This window comes from Protopterus annectens, chromosome 2.part0 (genome assembly GCF_019279795.1).
Source record: "Protopterus annectens isolate FY-2018-M chromosome 2.part0, PAN1.0, whole genome shotgun sequence".
In the NCBI taxonomy this organism is placed as follows: Eukaryota; Metazoa; Chordata; order Ceratodontiformes; family Protopteridae; genus Protopterus; species Protopterus annectens.
The window spans coordinates 1,700,920,021-1,700,937,917 of NC_056728.1; the positions used below are offsets into that span (position 1 = coordinate 1,700,920,021).

Genomic DNA, 17,897 nt, shown 5'->3' on the forward strand with positions numbered 1-17,897 from the left:
GTGATTCTTTGTTACCAAGACACTGTAGTCACTGGGTGTAACAATTTCAATGATCAATGCTACTTTTGTCTTCTTTTCTTGGACCACTATATCTGGTTTTCTAGCATCTTATCTTTTGACCTGTTGGTGATGGGTGATCCCATGTGATATAAACTTCATCATTTTCTATGATGCTTTGTCACTCATTTCCAGTGTTGTTCAGCCACTTCAATACCATAATGTTTGCACAATCCCCAGTGCAACAGTCTTGCCACATTATTATACTTTTCAGTATACAGTCGTTTTGCCATTAGTATGTCACACCCAGCCATTTCCAATTCAGTTTTACAAAACCTACATTTGTCTGTTTCTCATACATGTTCAATGAACTTTGTAAACCAGCGTGTACGTAGCCCACTATCTTGGGGTGCCAATATTAACCTTTCATCTCTTGGTTTGAATTCGCCTCTCCTTAACCATTCCTGAGTTATTTCCTGATCAACATGAAGTTCTTCCAGAAGTTTTCCATACTTGCAACTATATTTATGTTTTTTCCACATTTCTTGCCTTCTCATCTGATCTTTCACTTTATATTCCTTCTTTTGTTTTTTGGCACATTCAGTTGCTGCTTGATTTTTATCTACTTCTGGTTTGATTTCCATTCCTGCTTGACGTTGATATGCTTCTGCTAAATTAAGCAGAGAATTAACCAGTTATCCTTGTGAATTGGTATATGATGATGATGATGATGATATGCTATGCATCTATGGTGTCCAGATGACTAAATAAGAAATGATTGGGAGAAGAGAGGAAGGGAATGGAGGGTCAACATCTTGAACACTGGGACAATGAAAAAAGAATTCAGAACTGAAACATCAAAAGCAGGTTCCAAAGTACTTTACTTCGTTGGGCACAAGAAAAATCCTTGACCAAAAGCTCTTACCTAGTTGAGAAGGGGAACTGGTTCTATAACACCTTAAGATAACATGTCTGCTACAATCAGAGGAAACAAACGGGTCTGGTTTCTTGGAGGAACAGGGATTTGTTTCCAGAGGAGGAGGTACCCACTGTCATTTGTTCACCTTTTGAATTATCCTGAATACCAAAGAATCTGTTGTTTTCAGATATACAACAAAAGAGAAAGATTTTCGGACATCTTGGGGAAGTGGACAGGGTGGAGGTGTTTGGAGGAGGGATCCACAGATAATCATGCACTCTTTTTGTTGTTGAGAAGATCACTGGTAACCATTTCCTTCTCTTTATAGTCACCTTGGCACTTTTTATGTTGTTTACTTGACTTTTGCTGCTTTGGCTTGAAAGGCTTCTTGAAGAAAGGTCCAGGGCTTGAAGGTTAGTTCCTGTGGTACTCATGGACTGGTGAAAAAAAGTTAAGTGCTCACCATAACATTCCATCTGGATTGTTCATTTTCATTCTTTCTCAACAGTTGGGTACACACTCGGATCCTCGGCTCCTACTCTGCCACTTCTTCCAGATCGTAGTATACCTGAACTCTTGAGCTCGTCCATTTACCCATAATGCCCCAGGTTCCTAACATACCTCAGATCTAGTTTGCTGCCCATAGATTTATACAGTAGTGGAAAATAAGAAAAGAGAGGTTCTTTCCCCCTTACAGAATATATTTACATTTCTCTGTAGGTTCTTCTCATTTTCAATTTTCTGCCTTACCCTTTGACCTTTCCACAGTGCGAAGAGTCTTCACAAAGTGCCTAGTCCCAGCCGTTGCACACTGCAGACAGGAGGGCATACACATTTGTCCCTACTTAGACGACCTTCTTATTCTACACCAGAATCCACTAATCCTCTCCCAACACTTGGACATGGTGTGCAGGTTCCTACAGAGCCTAGGCTTCACACTAAATGGCCCAAAGTCTCAAATGACTCTATCAACAGGAAACAGAGGTTCCTCCAATACCCTTAGATCTTTCTAGGAGTAAAACAAGGAGGGGGTTGGTGGGTGGGAAGTTGAGGAAGAATGAAAATGGACAAAAGAGATGGAACATTATGGTGAGTACATAAAATTTTTATCTGATGCTGTCATTTTCATTCATTCCTCAGCAGTTGGGACAGAGTCCCTAGCTACTTAAATTCCAGAAGGACTCTGAGGAAGGATATTCCGGAGCACAGCTGTATCAAAAGCTGCTCTTCCCCTAGAGACCAGATCCAATTTGTAATGAGCAATGAAGATATGAGGATTAGCCCAAGTTGCAGGTGCACAAATATCATCCAAGGAAGTTCTAGACACAAAGGCTGACAAGGTCACCATAGACATTGTAGAATCAGCTCTTGGAGACCTTGGTAAAGGCAAACCCACTTTCTCATAAATAAGGGTAATACAATCAGTCAACTATTTGGCCAAAGTCACTTTAGATACTGGTTTGCCTAGTTTTGAATCAGAAAACGAAACAAACAATTGTGCGGATTTTCTCAAATCTGTCATTTTGTGAAGGTAGAAACATAACTGCCTGTGGATATCCAAAAGCTGTAACATATATTCTCCTTTGTTTGAAAGTTAGGAAAGAAGACTAGGAGATTGATGACATGATTAATATTAGATTCAGAAACCACCTTTGGTAAAAAGGAAGATCAGTCCATAAAGAAACCCTATCCTTGTGAAAAATTTAATAAGGAGGTTTAGAAGACAGTGCTTGAAGTTCAGACTCTCTTCTGGCAGAAGTGATAGCAACCAGGAAGACAGTTTTCCAGGTCAAAAGTTTCAGATCAAACTTAGCTGATGGTTCAAAGGGGGGTTGAGTCCATACCTCTCAACCTGGAAACATCAAAAATCTGGACAAGGGCTATGAAAAAATAGGCACAAATCTGTACACCGATTAACATCTAATCTGCATACATAATTACTTAACCACACCCACTCCAATGGAATTGTTGGATACCAACTTTTGAACACAAACTGAAGAACAGACAACCAAAATATGGCACCAGAGTCCCCCTGCAGCCATTCCAATGTCCTGTTACCTGGCTATTTCGCCCCATTTACCATAAACACTAATGTGTGCATACTGCTTTACTTCTACAATGATTACTTGGATTTTATTTTTATATTTTGAGGCACATCAATGCACAAGCACTAACAGATATCTGATAAACAAAGCAATACTGTCTCACAATGAAAATAGACTTTGCATTAAAACTTCTCTGCCCTTGAAACTCACATTCATTGAAACAGCATTGAAACCTGCACCACATCCAAAGAAAATGCATCTGTCCAGTGGTGGATAAAGATTACCCTTGGGCTGTTTTCAAATCACTGGCCCCTTGCACACAAAACAAGAAACATGCATGTGTTCTTTTCTTTGATACACCTGACTTTATTAAGTTATATTCCTTGTATAAAACAGCACACTTGTTAGACAAACCACATTATAAATTTATTGTTTGAATGAACATTTTTCCAGTAGGCTGTACTATAGGCAATGAAAGAAAATGCATGAACCAATAACTACAAAACTGTCCAATTCAGAACATTTCTATCATAAAAGTCTACTTCCACACCCAAACTATAAACAGAATGACAGTAGTGTAAGCCATAGGCATCTTGCACAGCTTCTTGCACTTATTTTCAATTTTAGTTTTTTTTTTTTCGGGGGGGGCGGGCAAAAGGTCAAAAACCAGGGACACATTTTAAACATTGCTTGTATAATTCTGGAAAGTTGCTAGAATAAAATGTTGTGTTATCACCATGCATGTTACTGGCAAGTCTTGAACCCAGAACACTATACACTACAGTCAGTGCAACATACCACTATGCTAAATCAGCAGTTTAAACAATAGGAAGACTGAGCCAATAATGGGGGAATAGTAAATACAACCGACTAAGTTCTCACTCACCATAAAACCTGGACAAACAACAAAGCCAATAATGGGGGAATACAAATTCTGTTGTCACCATAGCTCTCAACTCTTAGCACAAAAAAATGTGGCAAAGCTGAGAAATGGTGGTGGCTAGGGACTTTAGGCTCTTTTTACCCTGTACCAATGGTACAGGGTTTGAGCCTAAAGTGTATTACATTGGGGCATTTTCACACAGGCACACACACACCTCCAAGACTGCCATGCCATTGAGGAAAAGGGAATATTCTAAGAAATGGTAATCTTGGACTTGCTGTATATAAAGCTGCATTTTCATTCATAAAGCCTTCACATTCCATGTCTGAGCATTTCAAATATTTATCACATTTTACTAGGTTGGTTGTAACACAGTGGCACAGAGCTAACTAAGGCTCAATTATCCTAAATGTAATTTTTATCACACTTGACAGGAACTACATTATATAAAGCATACCTTTCAGCTTTCATATTGCTGACAGTAGCACTTTCAGTGTTTGTGGCATAGAACATAGCAGGTTAGCCATTACCACTACTTATAACAAATTAAAACATTACTTCCTGCTTTTTTGTATCACAAATGTTATATGTCTTACTACATCATTAGCCTTAGAAGCAGACAAATCTGTTTTAAATAATGTAACATGAACTAATGAGATTTCTACTAAAGATACTGACTAAAGATTAGACTTCTTGTGATCAAGGTGCATTTCCCATTTTCTTATTACTAGGTAAAGCTCTTTTATACCTCTGTACTTCAAAACATTCCAACATTTTTTGCTTTACTGTTGATATATAATACAGATTTTAAAAGTATATTTTAAATCATGCACCTGAAATGCATCTCAGAGTTTACTAGGCTTTCCACATTAAAACTCCAGTTATAAAATATTGGTTGCACTTCAGGAGTTATATCAGCCCTAACTACACTCTTCACAGACAGCAAAATCCTAGTTTTGGCAGCTCCACTGCCTGAGCTGGTGGCAGTTCAAGTGATTGTAAAAGATCCCACACCACTTATCTAAAAAAGAAAAAGTCAACTTTCCCCATGTTCTCTGACTAAATCTCCCTAGTTAGTATGAGGACCATCTCAGGTCAATCCTGAAAAAGAGGTTGTTGCCCTAGTGGGACTAACCCAGCTAACAAAATTATAACATAAATAAATAATACATTAGTCACAAGTAGTAACAGTCTCAATTCTGAGCTACAGATTTAAGGATAAAGAAAATATAATTAGGGAAAATGACTCAAATTATGGACACTTTTTAAATTATGGTACTGCTAGCTTAGAACTTCTGAAAACATTTTCTAATTTTAGGACAGATGGAGCAAAAATTGAGAACAGTGTAGGAGCATTCCTGCAAAATCTCACCAATTGACAGGAATAGCATTGATTACCTAAGTTCATACGGCAGCAGATTAAACATGAATGGCAGCAAAGCAAAGCCACAAAGCAGCTTGAGCAGGCAACACATTTAACCATTCGTCAGCATAGTCCCAGCAAGTCCCTTCCTCTGGCAGGCAGCAGATTAAAAATGAATGGGAGGAAATCAGATTAATTTAAGTCCGTCTCGCAAGCGTTTCTGTCCAAAACGGCGGCAAAGCAGCTTTTCAAATTCTCGGCAGCAGCAACTGCTCACAGCCAGCTGGAAATGATGACGTGAGCTCAAGGAGCTCAATTCCGACTGGCTGGTAGTGCTGACGGAGCTGACGTCATCGCGCACGTGATGACGTCAGCTCTGACAGTGCGAAAATTAAAAAAAATAAAAAAACAAAAGCAAAGAAATCGGAAATGAAGGGGTGCCACTCAGGAATCGTGGCACCCCTTCATTTGGACCCCAAAACTCGGTAAAAAACGAGTAATTTGGGACGGTTGGGAGGTCTGGTTGAGTCAAGGTCTGAAGAACAATATTTCAATCCAAGGAGGTGTAGGATCCTTTAAAGGAGGTCTGAGTAAGTAAGTTCCTCTGAGAAAGCCATTGCAAAGCTTAGAGAAAGCTAAAGCAGAATTATTAACTCCTACATGAAAGTTGGAAATGGCTGCTAATTATAGTCTGATAGTTTAGGAGCTAACACCTTCACTGAAAATTGTAGCTAAAAAGTCAAGAACCTTTTAAATCACTGCTGAAAAGGGGTCTAAATTATTTCTATGGGGCCAAAATCTTTTATAAATGTTTCTAGTGGAAGCTTTATGGGAAGACAACAGAATATAAAGGGCAGGAAAGGACAGCCTGGGCTGTCTGGAACTGCAGTAACCATGTGGTCAACTTGAGGCCTGAAATGTCTGGATGAGTCAAGCCTGCTGGGTGAGACTGGAGGTCTTGAGTTGAATCCAGAATCCATGGCAGGTGTAGAAGATGAGGCCAAAGGAAAGGAAAATGAATCTAATGAGGCCAATAAGGGGCAATGAGGATAAATGTGCTCTTCAATCGATATCCTTTATGAAGAAAACTGGGAATGAGGGATAATGGGTTGTAAGAGTAAAGGAGACTGGAGGGCTAAGCGTTATGTATAGCATCCCTCGGGGACTGCCCCACTGGAGGGATCAGGACAAAGAATCTGCTGCACTTGTTGAAGGAGATGCAAAAAGACTGCAGCGTGATTGGCTCCATCAAAGGAAAATCAAATCATCTCTGCCACCTTGATATTGAGAGGTCACTCATGAGGCATCAGTATGGGACTGCTTAACTTGTCTGCAATCACGTTGGACTTCCCTGGGATGTGTGTTGCTATCAGAAAGCGATTGGGGGAGACTGCCCATTGCCATACTCTCATAGCTTCTTGACAAAGAGTGTGAGATCTGGTTCTCCCTTGTTTTTTTGATGTACCAGACCACAGACATATTGTCTGTCTGAATTGCAACATTCCCAGTTGGGAAAGTGTCTTGAAAGGCCTGCAATGCTAGGAGGACAGCTCTAATTTCCAGGAGATTGATATGTGTGTTGACTTTTGTTGACCGCCTGACCTGAGAGGCATCCGTGGTCACTGTGGCCTTGGGCTATGAGAGAACAAACAAATGGCCTTTGTGTATTTGATTGGAGTGAATCCACCACAAGAGGTAATTCCTTCAAGCTTCAGTGGGTGTTGGAGAATAGACCACTGTGCTGCGAGTGTCCACTGGATGATTCTCATATGAAACCTGGCAAGCGGTACAAGGATGATTGCCACTGACATGGATCCCAAGGTTTGGAGTAGCAGACAGGCTGAAAAAGAAGAATTCTGAATAATCTTTTCTGACCTAGAACAGAATAGTTTGAATCCAAGACAGAGGGCGAGAAGCTATGTGACTGACAGTATTGAAAAAAGCACTAATGAATTTCAGAGTTTGAGTTGGATGGAGTAGAGATTTGTTGCAAGTGATGGATATCCTCAGATGACATCACAGCTGGAGTAAGTAGTCCCTTGCTTGAATTAGTTAATGTCTGGTTGGAGCAGTCAGGAGCTAGCCAACCAGGTATGGAAACACTCAGAATCCCAACAGTCTCAGGTGAGCTGCAACTATTGCCATCCACTTGGTAAACATCCTGGGAAGATGTAGTGAGAACATAGGGAAGTGCTCTTAATTCGTAATGACTGGGTCCTAGCCGGAAACGTAGAGATAGAATAGTTGTGCAAGAACTTACTATAACCATAGATGTCCTTCTCTTCCACGTTGCAGTATTCATAACCTTAGGGAGTTGCTGCCTGCAGCACCGGACATCTGGCCAGTATACCAAAGTTTTTCATCCAGGGGTACATGTGACACAGAACGCAGGGGTCATAAACTGATGCCAGTTATAACTAACTGTGACATCTGCATGTATCCAACTCAGAAACTCACTGCTGCAAAGAGAGAGAAATAGATCCCAGGAGCAGTAGGAAGGAGCTCAAGCTTTAGTATCCCAGGCACACACCAGCAGTGCTATGAAAATGGCCAATCCAGAGAAAAAAAAAAAGAGGGAGGTGGTGGGTGGGAATGAATACTGCAACATGGAAGAGAAGGACATCTATGGTTATGGTAAGTTGTTACACAACTATTCTTTGTACTTCTATTCTCATGTTGCAGTATTCATAACCTTAGGGAGAGTACCACAGCTCTCTAGGAAGATGCATGGGAAGTAGGAAGGGGACCAGAGTCAATGACGCCCTGCTGGATAGACCTAGCAAACCCTGCTCTAGCCCTGGAGATCAGGTCCAATTTGTAATGTTTGGTAAAGGTGTGAACAGATGACCAAGTTGCAGCCTCTAGGATAGAGGAGTAATCAATTCCCTTGTAAAAGGCTGCTGAAGAGGAAGCTGCTCTAGTGGAATGGGCCTTGACAAGTGAAGTCAGTTGCTTTCCATGAAAGGAGTAGCAAAAGACTATTGCCTTAGAAATTCAAAAGGCAATGGTATGTTTAGACACTGTCTTGCCAAGGGCTCTAGGATGGAAAGAGACAAAAACTTGGTCAGACTGTCTGACAGATTTTGTCTTATCTAGGTAGAACCTCAGTTGCCTGTGAACATCCAGGAAATGTAAGGCCCTTTCTGAGGAGTTCTGTGGTTGCAGGTAAAACACAGGTAGATTAATGGCTCGGTTTAAGAAAATTTCGTTGACTACTTTAGGCATGAAAAAAGGGTTAGTTCTGAGACAAACCCTATCTTTATGAAAAACAAGGTAGGAAGGAGAAGCCATAAGGGCTTTGATCTCAGAGACCCTCCTGGCAGAAGTAACGGGCAGTAATAAAACTGTTTTCGATGTGCAGAATTTAAGGGAGGAGGAGTGGGCTGGCTCAAAAGGTGGCAATGTAAGCTTTTCCAGCACAATGTTGAGGTCCCAAGGAGGGGGAATTGGCTTATGGGGAGGTCTTATATGAAGGACCCCTTTTAGAAACAGCTTGACTTCCAGTCTGGAAGCCAAGGGAGGAGACAAGGGAAGACAAGCAGAAATGGCAGAGAGGTGTACATTTACTGAAAAGTAGGTCAACCCCGAATATAATGACTCACACATGTAGGAAAGGACTAGTAGAACAGAAACCAGAAAAGGGTCCTGTTGTTTCCTGAGGCACCACTGGGAGAATCTTTTCCACTTTGATAAGTAATTTCTCCTGGTACTTGGCTTCCTGGCCTCCTGCAGGACAGTGAGTATTGTCATCTGAGTACAGGTGCCTAAAGGGGATCAGAACTTTACCACCCACATTGTCAGTTTGAGATTGAGCAGGTGGGGATGAATCAGGGATCCCCTGTTTTGTGTGAGTAGGTCAAAGCAGTGAGGTAACCTGTGGTGATTGCCCTGGGCTAAAAGGTTGAGAAGGGGAAACCAATGCTGTCTTGGCCAGAAGGGAGTCACCAGCAGGATTTTTGGTTTGCCCTTCTGTATTTTCAGGAGGAATTTATGAATCAGAGGAAATGGAGGGAAGGCATAAAGGAACATTCCCTCCAATGAAAAGGAAAAGGCATCCACTTTCCAAGTCTGTGGATAAGGGAGCCTTGAGCAGAAAAGAGGCATCTGTTTGTTCTGTGGGGAGGCAAACAGATCTGCCTGAGGAATACCCACCTGTGCATTAGATCCAGAAATACCTCCTTGTGGAGCATCCATTCGTGGGAGGGTGATGAGATTCTTCTTAGGACGTCTGCTACCCCATTTTCTTCTGATGGGATATAAACTGCTTGCAAGTGAATTTGAAGATCTGCTGCCAGGGACCAAACTTTTATTACCAGGCTGCAGAGGGGGTAAGACTTCATTCCTCCTTGCTTGTTTATGCACCACAGGACAGTCACGTTGTCTGTAATGACCTGCAGGGTTCCTGGCAGAAGGATCTAGTGAAAGGTCTGCGTGGCCAAGGATAGGACCTTTAGCTCTCTCGGGCTGATGTGGTCCTTCCTTTCCTGAATAGACCACTCCCCCTGAACTTTGTGCTGGTTGTTGGCATGGTAAAGGATGGCTCCCCAACCTAAATCTGATGCATCTGTGTACAGATGCTGTTTGGGTGGGGGCACCTGCAATGGTACCCCTTGATTTAGGGTAATGGTGGCAACTCACCATGAGAGTTCCTTCTTTAAGCATTGAAGAAGGGGTAGTTTTGTATCCAAGGGATGAGAGTGTTAGCTCCAAGAGTTTCTCAAGACTCACTGAAACTTCCTCATGTACATTTTGGCAAGAGGGATCATGGGAATCAGGGAAGCCATGCATCCTAGTATCCTGAGGAATTCCATTGCTGTGATGGATGCTAGAGGTAAGCAGGTAGTGAAAGAACTGAGAAAGAAACTCTATTTTCTGTGGAGGGACAAAGACTGACATCAAGTCTGTCCTGATTCTGCACCCCAGGAAGACAAGGTCTTGGGCATGGGGTCATTTGAGACTTTGGGCAATTTAAGTGTGAAGCCTAGGCTCTGTAGGAACCTACACACCATGTCCAAATGTTGGGCGAGGATGAGTGGATCCTGGTGTAGAAAAAGAAGCCTGTCTAAGTAGGGATACATTTGTATGCTCTAAAGTCTGCAATGGCTGTGGCTAGGTACTTTATGAAGACTCTTGGCATTATGGAGAGGCCAAAGGGTAAGGCAGAAAATTGAAAATGAGAAAAACCCACAGAGAAATGTAAATATCTTCTATAAGGGGGAAAGATGGGGATATGTAGGCAATCATACTTCAAATCCAGGGAGACTATGAAGGCTTGCTGAGGTATGAGGGGAAGGAGGTGCTGTGAAGTTAGCATTTTGAAGGCAGGCACTTTGAGGAAGAGATTGAGGTGGGATAAGTCGAGGATAGGTCTCCAAGCACCATCTTTTTTTAGGACCAGAAATATCCTCAAGTAAAATCCCTTGGCTAATTGATCCTCTGGTACTGGTTCTACAGAACCCTGAGACAGAAGTTGACTGAGGACAGGTGGGAGGAGTAGGAGCTAATTTTGAGGGGGTTGTGATATCCCCTGTAAGGGAGGGGTAGCCCACCAGGTCATAAAGTAGCCATCCTCGATGGAAAGCACCCACTTGTCTGAGATGGTTTTCTGCCAGGAGAGTAGGGATGGGGAGTGGAGCTGGTTAAGGAAGGAGAGTCACAGTGAGGAGCTTTCCCTGTGTCTGGCTGCCTCCAAAAGGAGGATGGAGTGAAGGTGGTGGAAAACCTCAGAGCAGATTGTTTTCAGGTATGTCTGCATCCCCTGTACTGAGTAGCAGAGGGGTGAAGGGATTGTCTCTTGACAAAGCTACGTTTTTGAGGGTGATTTCTATGAAATCTGGGAAGAGGTGAGACTATTAGATGTTTTAAGTTTTGTAAGTCTTTGCCTTTCTGCTCTACAGACTTAAGTAGCTCTGCATAGGCATCTCCAAATAGGGCTTTGTTGTCCAAAGGTGCATCTAGCACAACTTATCTTAAACATCCAAAGGTAAGGGCTGAAGTCTCAGCCATGAAAATCTCCTTAGCACAGAACCAAAAGCAGCTGACTTAGACGAAGCTTCTACAGCATCATAGCTCCACTTGATGGAGTGTCTGGTTACTTGAGAGACCATGGACAGAAGGATAATTATTTGAGTATTAAGAGAAGATTCTGGAACCTCTGACAGAAGATTATAGGCCTTGGTCAGGGAATCTAAGGCAAACTTTGCCATATGTGTCTGACAATTAACAGCCCTGATGGCCAAAGTGGAAGAAGTGTAAACTTTCTTCTCCAACCTGTCCCTAAAGAAGAAGGAAGTTGCCTAGAAGACTATCTGGTGAAACTGCAATCACCACAAGATCTGCTGGGGGATTTTTGAAAAGGTACTGCTCCTGAACGGACACTTTAGAAAATCTATCTGGCCTCTTAGAAGCAGGAGACTGTGACTCTGGGCTTTATGAGGCAGCAGAGAAAGAATCCAGAAATGCAGGAAGAAAGGGGGGAATTGCAGATGGTGAGGGCTGCGCCATCTGCAAGAGCTCAACATATCTCATTTTTGTCTCAGAGACATCGGATAGTTCCCATTTGAAATGTTATCTGAGTAGGGAAATGGTATCCCCAAAGGAAATATCTTTTCCAGGGGAGTCAGGAGTAAGAGATACTTCTTCTGGGGTAACAAAGTCTTTGGGCAAATCCAACAGAGCAATAAGTTAAGCAGTCATCTGAAGAGGAAGACTCCTCCTCAGACAGTTCCTGAAGGGCAATAGGTAGGCCTGCCTGAGAGATCTGGGTCTGAAGAGCATGAAAAGCCTTAAACAGAGTTTGGGAAAAGGTCTCCCAGGGAGGAGTAGGGTCTTTTATAGTGTGCTTCTGTTTCCTTTTTAAAGAGAAGAGGGAGCAGAAGTGAGCCTAGGAGCTGACGTTATAGTGGTTGTCAAGACTGTAGTAGAAGCAGGGCCCTTCGAAACAATAAGCCATTGTTCCCCCTCACCATAAGGGTGTGATGGTTAAAAAACCTCAGCGGACGTACTCTGGGTATTTGCAGAGCCAGTTTCTGATTCAGTTCCTGTTTCCTGCGCAATACCGGGCATCCAGAGCTATCCTGGGCTGATATCTGCCTCGAGGATAACACCAGGTGGCTGAGGCACAACCAAGGCGTCAGGCCGAATTTTCTTGGCCTTTTTCCTAGGCAGCTCGTCGGAATGGGCCGCTCCACTTTCCATTCTGAATGCCAAATGCCAAAGTCGCTGGTTTTCTAAATGAAGTTTTAAAGCTGCTAGATGGCTTCTAAGGGTTTTCGGAACAAAGGATTGATAGATCATACAGGCCTTGTAATTGTGAGCCTCCCTAGATGAAATAAACACTGCTCGTGTGTGCCCTTATAAGGGATTTGCCTACCACAAGCACACTTTCCCTTAGTAGAAGACATGTACGTCTGACAAAAAGCAAATAAGCAAAGAAAATCCCACAAGGGTAATCTCTGAGTGGACAGCCTGAGAATGATTATTGAAAGTGGATGGAGAATGTCAAGCAAACGCCATAATTCTGAACTGGTGGACAGACGTCTAATTCTCACTGTGGCAGAAAAATTCTGAGTTGGGTACGTGCAGACATCGCAGTTATAGGTGACGTCAGTTTATGGCCCTGCATTCTACGTTGCACGTACCACTGGATGAAAGATTTTTGTATACTGGCCAGACGTCCGGTGCTGCAGACAGCAACTCCCTAAGGTTATGAATACTGGAACATGAGAATAGGACATCTTTTGGATCATCTGTTCATTTTGATGTGATCCTATGCATCCTGAAGATCTATCGCGCACATCCAGTTGTCCTTGTGCAAAAATGGCAGAATGGATTGAACCGTGACCATCCAGAATTTTGTATGCTGAACCGATTGATTTAGTTTGCCAAGATTCAAGACTGGTCTCCAGTCCCCTGTCTTTTTTGGGATTAAAAAGAATCTTGAATAAGTTCCAGACTCTCTTTGATCTGGGGGAATCTCTTGGATGACTTTTTTTCTAGCAACTTGTTTATTTCTAGTGTGGCTGCTTCCCTTTGGCAGGGTGGAACACAGGGGATTTTCTTTGAAACTGACAGGGAAATGGGAAAATGGTACAATATAACCTGTGGATATTATCCTCTGCACCCATGGACCTTTTGTGATGTTTAACCAGGCTCTCTGGTGCAGGGATAGATGACCCTTGACTGCCTCCAGAGGTGAACATTTGGACCTCCTTTCAGGAGTGTTGATAGGATCTGTCAGAGAAGGACTCTCTATAACCCTGATTATGTGGACCACTTCTGCCGTGGGGACAGTGTCTTCCATTTGAATACCCCACTCTGCCCCTGGGGGAACTCTCTCCATGTGGATCTTGAAAGGGAACCTGGGATTTTTTAAACCACATTTTTCTTTCAACTCACGGATTTCTAGAAAAGGATCATTGAGGAGTTGAAAAATGTACGTCCACAGCAGACAGGGTATTTCCTTCCTGTTCACACCTGTAGTATGTGTCTTTCACTTTGGAGCCAAACAATGATGAAAGATTTAAAGGGTTTTGCAAAATCACATAAGCACATCCAGACACATCTCCTAATGGAAATGCCTGAACCCACCACCCGTGAGGTACCTTCAGCAGCATGAGAGATAAGTCTCATGGACTAATTTGAAATAGACTGAAGGGTAGCCCACTATGAGGAAATAGTACTCTCCTCCTCGAAGGATATGGTCCCAGAGACAGAAATATGGAAGGCTCCTTGAGCAAATCTCTCTCTGAAGTCTCATGAAATTTGCCAAATAATTCAGCTTCACAAATCTGTCCAGTGTCCTAGACTCCATGTTAGGGGGTGGACAGAGGAAGTTTGCTCTGCCAGTTTCTTTCTAGTGGCTGCCAATATGACCATGGCATGAATGGGCGCTCCCTTACTCCAGTGTGTTCTATCTTTAGGTGGTGCCAGGATCCTATCTGGTTTCTTAGGAATAGGCTCAGCTGTGTCTGGCTTCTTCAATGCCCATCAAGAGACTAAATCGATGAGCTCATCAGTGGGTGGAGTCCCACAAGAAGTAGACAGGCCAGACCCAAAGCCCTCCAGAAACATTGAATCCTCTTGGGAAGGAATATTGGGGGACCAGGCATTTTTTTGTTTGAGGAGTTCTAAGATGTCTTCAAATGAGACATCATTGGGTGGTGATCTGGGGGACCTTTCTCCCTCATCAAAACCAGTGTCCTCAGTGACAGACTCTTATGAAGTGTCTAAGTGCCTGCCGAGAAACCTCCTCAGCGGGGTGCTCCAGAGAGGTATCAGAAGAGATAATGACACCCTGCTGGGTGGCCTGGTGACTGGTTTGGGCCGGCTGTCCCAGTGGAATGGATGACTAAGGCTTTGGAAGCAAAATCAAATGAGATTGGGAAGTCGGAACCAAGGTGGACACAGTTGTCTGACTCTAGGTATAGAGAATGTTCTTTCCAGTACCTCGAAAGCAGTGGCTGGGATAAACAGAAATCAATGGATCCGACAAGGCAGGCTTGTGGATCATCAGATCCCACTGTCCCGCAGGCAAACTTCCCAAGGAGGGAGTCGGAGGAGAGCTAATGCCAATGCCCTGAGGGGAATAGATGACTCCGATAACTTCTGAGTCGAATCCAACATGACAGAGCCGGCGCCGATGCTTTGGCTCTGAGAGTCATCCAGTTCCAAGGTACTCAGGGCTGGATAGCTCATAAATACCATCGGAGTTAAAGATGCAATATCCTTGGACCAGAAAAAGACGAATCCAAGGCTTTCACATCCGATGGCTATGAAACTGTAGCACGGATTGGAAAAGGAGCTATGAGAGGAGGTGTAGCTCTAAGGAGGGTCTCCAGACCCAATGGGGTCAGAGCTGAAAGGACTACCATTTGAATTTGCATCCTGAGGAACTTCCTTCATCATCCTATCCCTATCTGCCTCGGACAGGCTCCTGGAAGACTTAAGGGAGGAAGCCATGGACAAAGGTCTCAAGTGAGGATGGTGAGACTGCTCCAGAAAGGAAGATGGAAGCCTAGACGCAACTGGCTCTGATATTAAAGGAGGAGAATGGATTCAAAGAAACTTTCTGGATATTAACTTTGGATCCAATACATTCAGATACAACTTTTTTGCTTGCTTAACTGGTGGCTTCAAGGATGGAAGGGCATTCTGGGGATCTCTTACGAGATTCTTTGGAAGAAGAATTGCCCTTTTTCTCTTGTCTTTTGGGAGTTTGAGCCCCAGTTGCCGCTGATGAAGATTTAGAAGGAAGCAAACCCATGAGAATTAACTTAATCTTCCTATCTATTAGAGTGCAGGAGTTGAATCCCTTACAAATGTCACAATCAGTATCCAGATGTCTAGGTCGTAAACAATAAACACATTCAGTGTGTGCATCTGAATTAGGAAATCTGTGGTGACACACCACACATTTCTTAAATTCTTAGGGCTTATTCAACATTTTGACAACTACAAATATAACAAAAAAGGGACAGAAAAGTTTTTTTCCACCCAACGATGGTAATTTAGGATACTACTGAAGTAAGAGAAAGAAAGAAAGAAAAAAAAATACCAGCAATGGTATTATGAGTACTCAGAGTACGAGAAAAAAGGAAAGCTAATATTACTGAAAAGGGGTTAAAGAGAGGAAAAGATAATCAGTTGTTGTTTGTCTTTTCAGCTTTTCCTGGTTAGGCGTCGCCACAGTGGAACTCCGGTCCACTAATGATTGGCGGTAGATATTTTTTTTTTGGTGCCGAGTTGCCAGCCCGATGCCCAACCTTCAGCAAAGGCATGCCCATTCATGCATGTCTTTCGAATGCCACTCGACCACGGGGAGGACATGCAGACTCCACACAGAAGGCACTCCAGCCGAGAATCGAACAGGAGAACCTCTTGCTGTGAGATAACGCTACACTGCCACGGCTATACAAGTATTAGCAGGAAAATAATAAAGGAGATTAAACTTGCTGACTTTCAAAAGTTAGATGAAATGAAAATTCCCAAATACTCGAGAGTTCACAATCTACGTCCAAACATTATAGCAACAAGTTAGATCTATGGTATGTTAGGTGCCTGGGGCATTATGCGTAAAAGAAGGATCTCAAGAGTTCAAGTGTTCTATGACCTGGAAGAAGCAGCAGAGTCAGATTCGGACCAAACTGTTGAGGAATAAAGAATGAAAGTGATATCAAACAGAAAAGCTATTTCACCATCTGTATTATCTTATCCCTTTTCTCTATCTTTTAAGGCTCACTTTTTAACAGGGCATTCAAAATCTGAGATTTGTTATCCTTTGGGAAACTCTGAAGCCTGACTCAGGCATGCTTCTGCATTACAGATTGTGTGGCAGCAACCCTTGTCACAGCATTAAATGCATTACTGGAGCATTTTACTAAATGTTTGTGACTTTTGAAAAAAAGGAAATCAAGTTTGATAGGGTCTGAAGCAGGAGGACTTAAATAAGCTGCTGCATGTTTTCAGAAAATAGTTAACAGGTACTTGCCCAAATGAGTCTGGCTGTTGAATGGCCTGAAAGCAAGGGTTGAAAAAGTATACACTTTCTTCTCTTATCTATCAAATGGCCTGCAGTCTTTCTCAACGGGGACAGGATATGAAGAGACCAAGAGCTTAGCCTCAATGTCTTTGTCTATAGAAATTACAGTATGATTAGCTAATGGATTAAGGTTTTTATGGCAATCATATACTTTACATAGCTTCTTATGTACAGGAGGCTGAGAATGTGGAGCAGCACAAGCTGAATTTGCATCCTCCAGTACCACAAGAATGTGAGATACAGCCTGGATTTGGGGGGGGGGTCTAGATTTGGAGGTCAGAGTATCTCTTCTGTGCCTTTGTAATCTCCCTTACCTCCCATTTAAAGAATTATTCAACAGGTGAGTCAGATGCTATATCTTCCATTGACTCAGACTGATATGGGATAGAAGAAGAGAGATGAGGGGCATAATGCAGACCTTCCTCCTCGGTATCAGAAAGACGTTCTCCTCCTGGAATGAGAAGATATTGGGAATGGTGCCTGGAGAGACTGGAAAGACCTTAAAATACCCTGGGAAAAATTATACCAGCCTTCTTGTGAGCTCTTCAAACTGGTTGGAGCTGATGGGAGGATCGCTTTAGACAAATGGTCTAGACTCCAACATCCAGACCTCCATGAAGGAGCCTGCTACCTCTTTGCTTACACGAGACACTCCATTTCCTTCAGTCAGGATGAAGTGGGGTTTTCCCTTCTTAGCTGACATCTGACATTCAGTCTGACTGGAATAGCTGGAATTCTGACCATAAGAGATTTCCTGCAAGTCATCACTAGAGGAGTTGGTATGATTGGACTGAAAGTCTGAGGCCGCTGAAACAATTACAGCTGGCACGAAAATCTCAAATTTGATTAAAGAGGTGTACAACTGCAAATTTAGTGATCTTCCATTAGTTCTTCAAATGAAGGGGGGCATCTGATGAAGATGAACTGGTAGCAGTGGAAGCCTGAGCCAAGGTTCTCTAAGAAAAGCCTAAAGCTATTAAGCCTATTACAAATTTTTTGGGGTGAATGACAAACAATTGTCATAAAATCACAAGTTGTAACTTCTACAAAGTCAGAAAAGTAGCCATGTGGGGTTCCTTGTAAGGTATCTGTCTACCACACATGCATTTCCTCTTTCTGACAGACATAAGACTGAATCACAATAAACTTTT

The 17,897-nt window shown here is 42.7% G+C and overlaps 1 protein-coding gene across 1 annotated transcript in view; it reads right to left on the reverse strand.

Moving 5' to 3' along the window:
- The window catches only part of HSPA4L (heat shock protein family A (Hsp70) member 4 like), a 2,148,355-nt gene that overhangs the window by 1,081,630 nt on the left and 1,048,828 nt on the right, over positions 1 to 17,897 (reverse strand). The gene's annotated exons all lie outside the window — the stretch shown is intronic.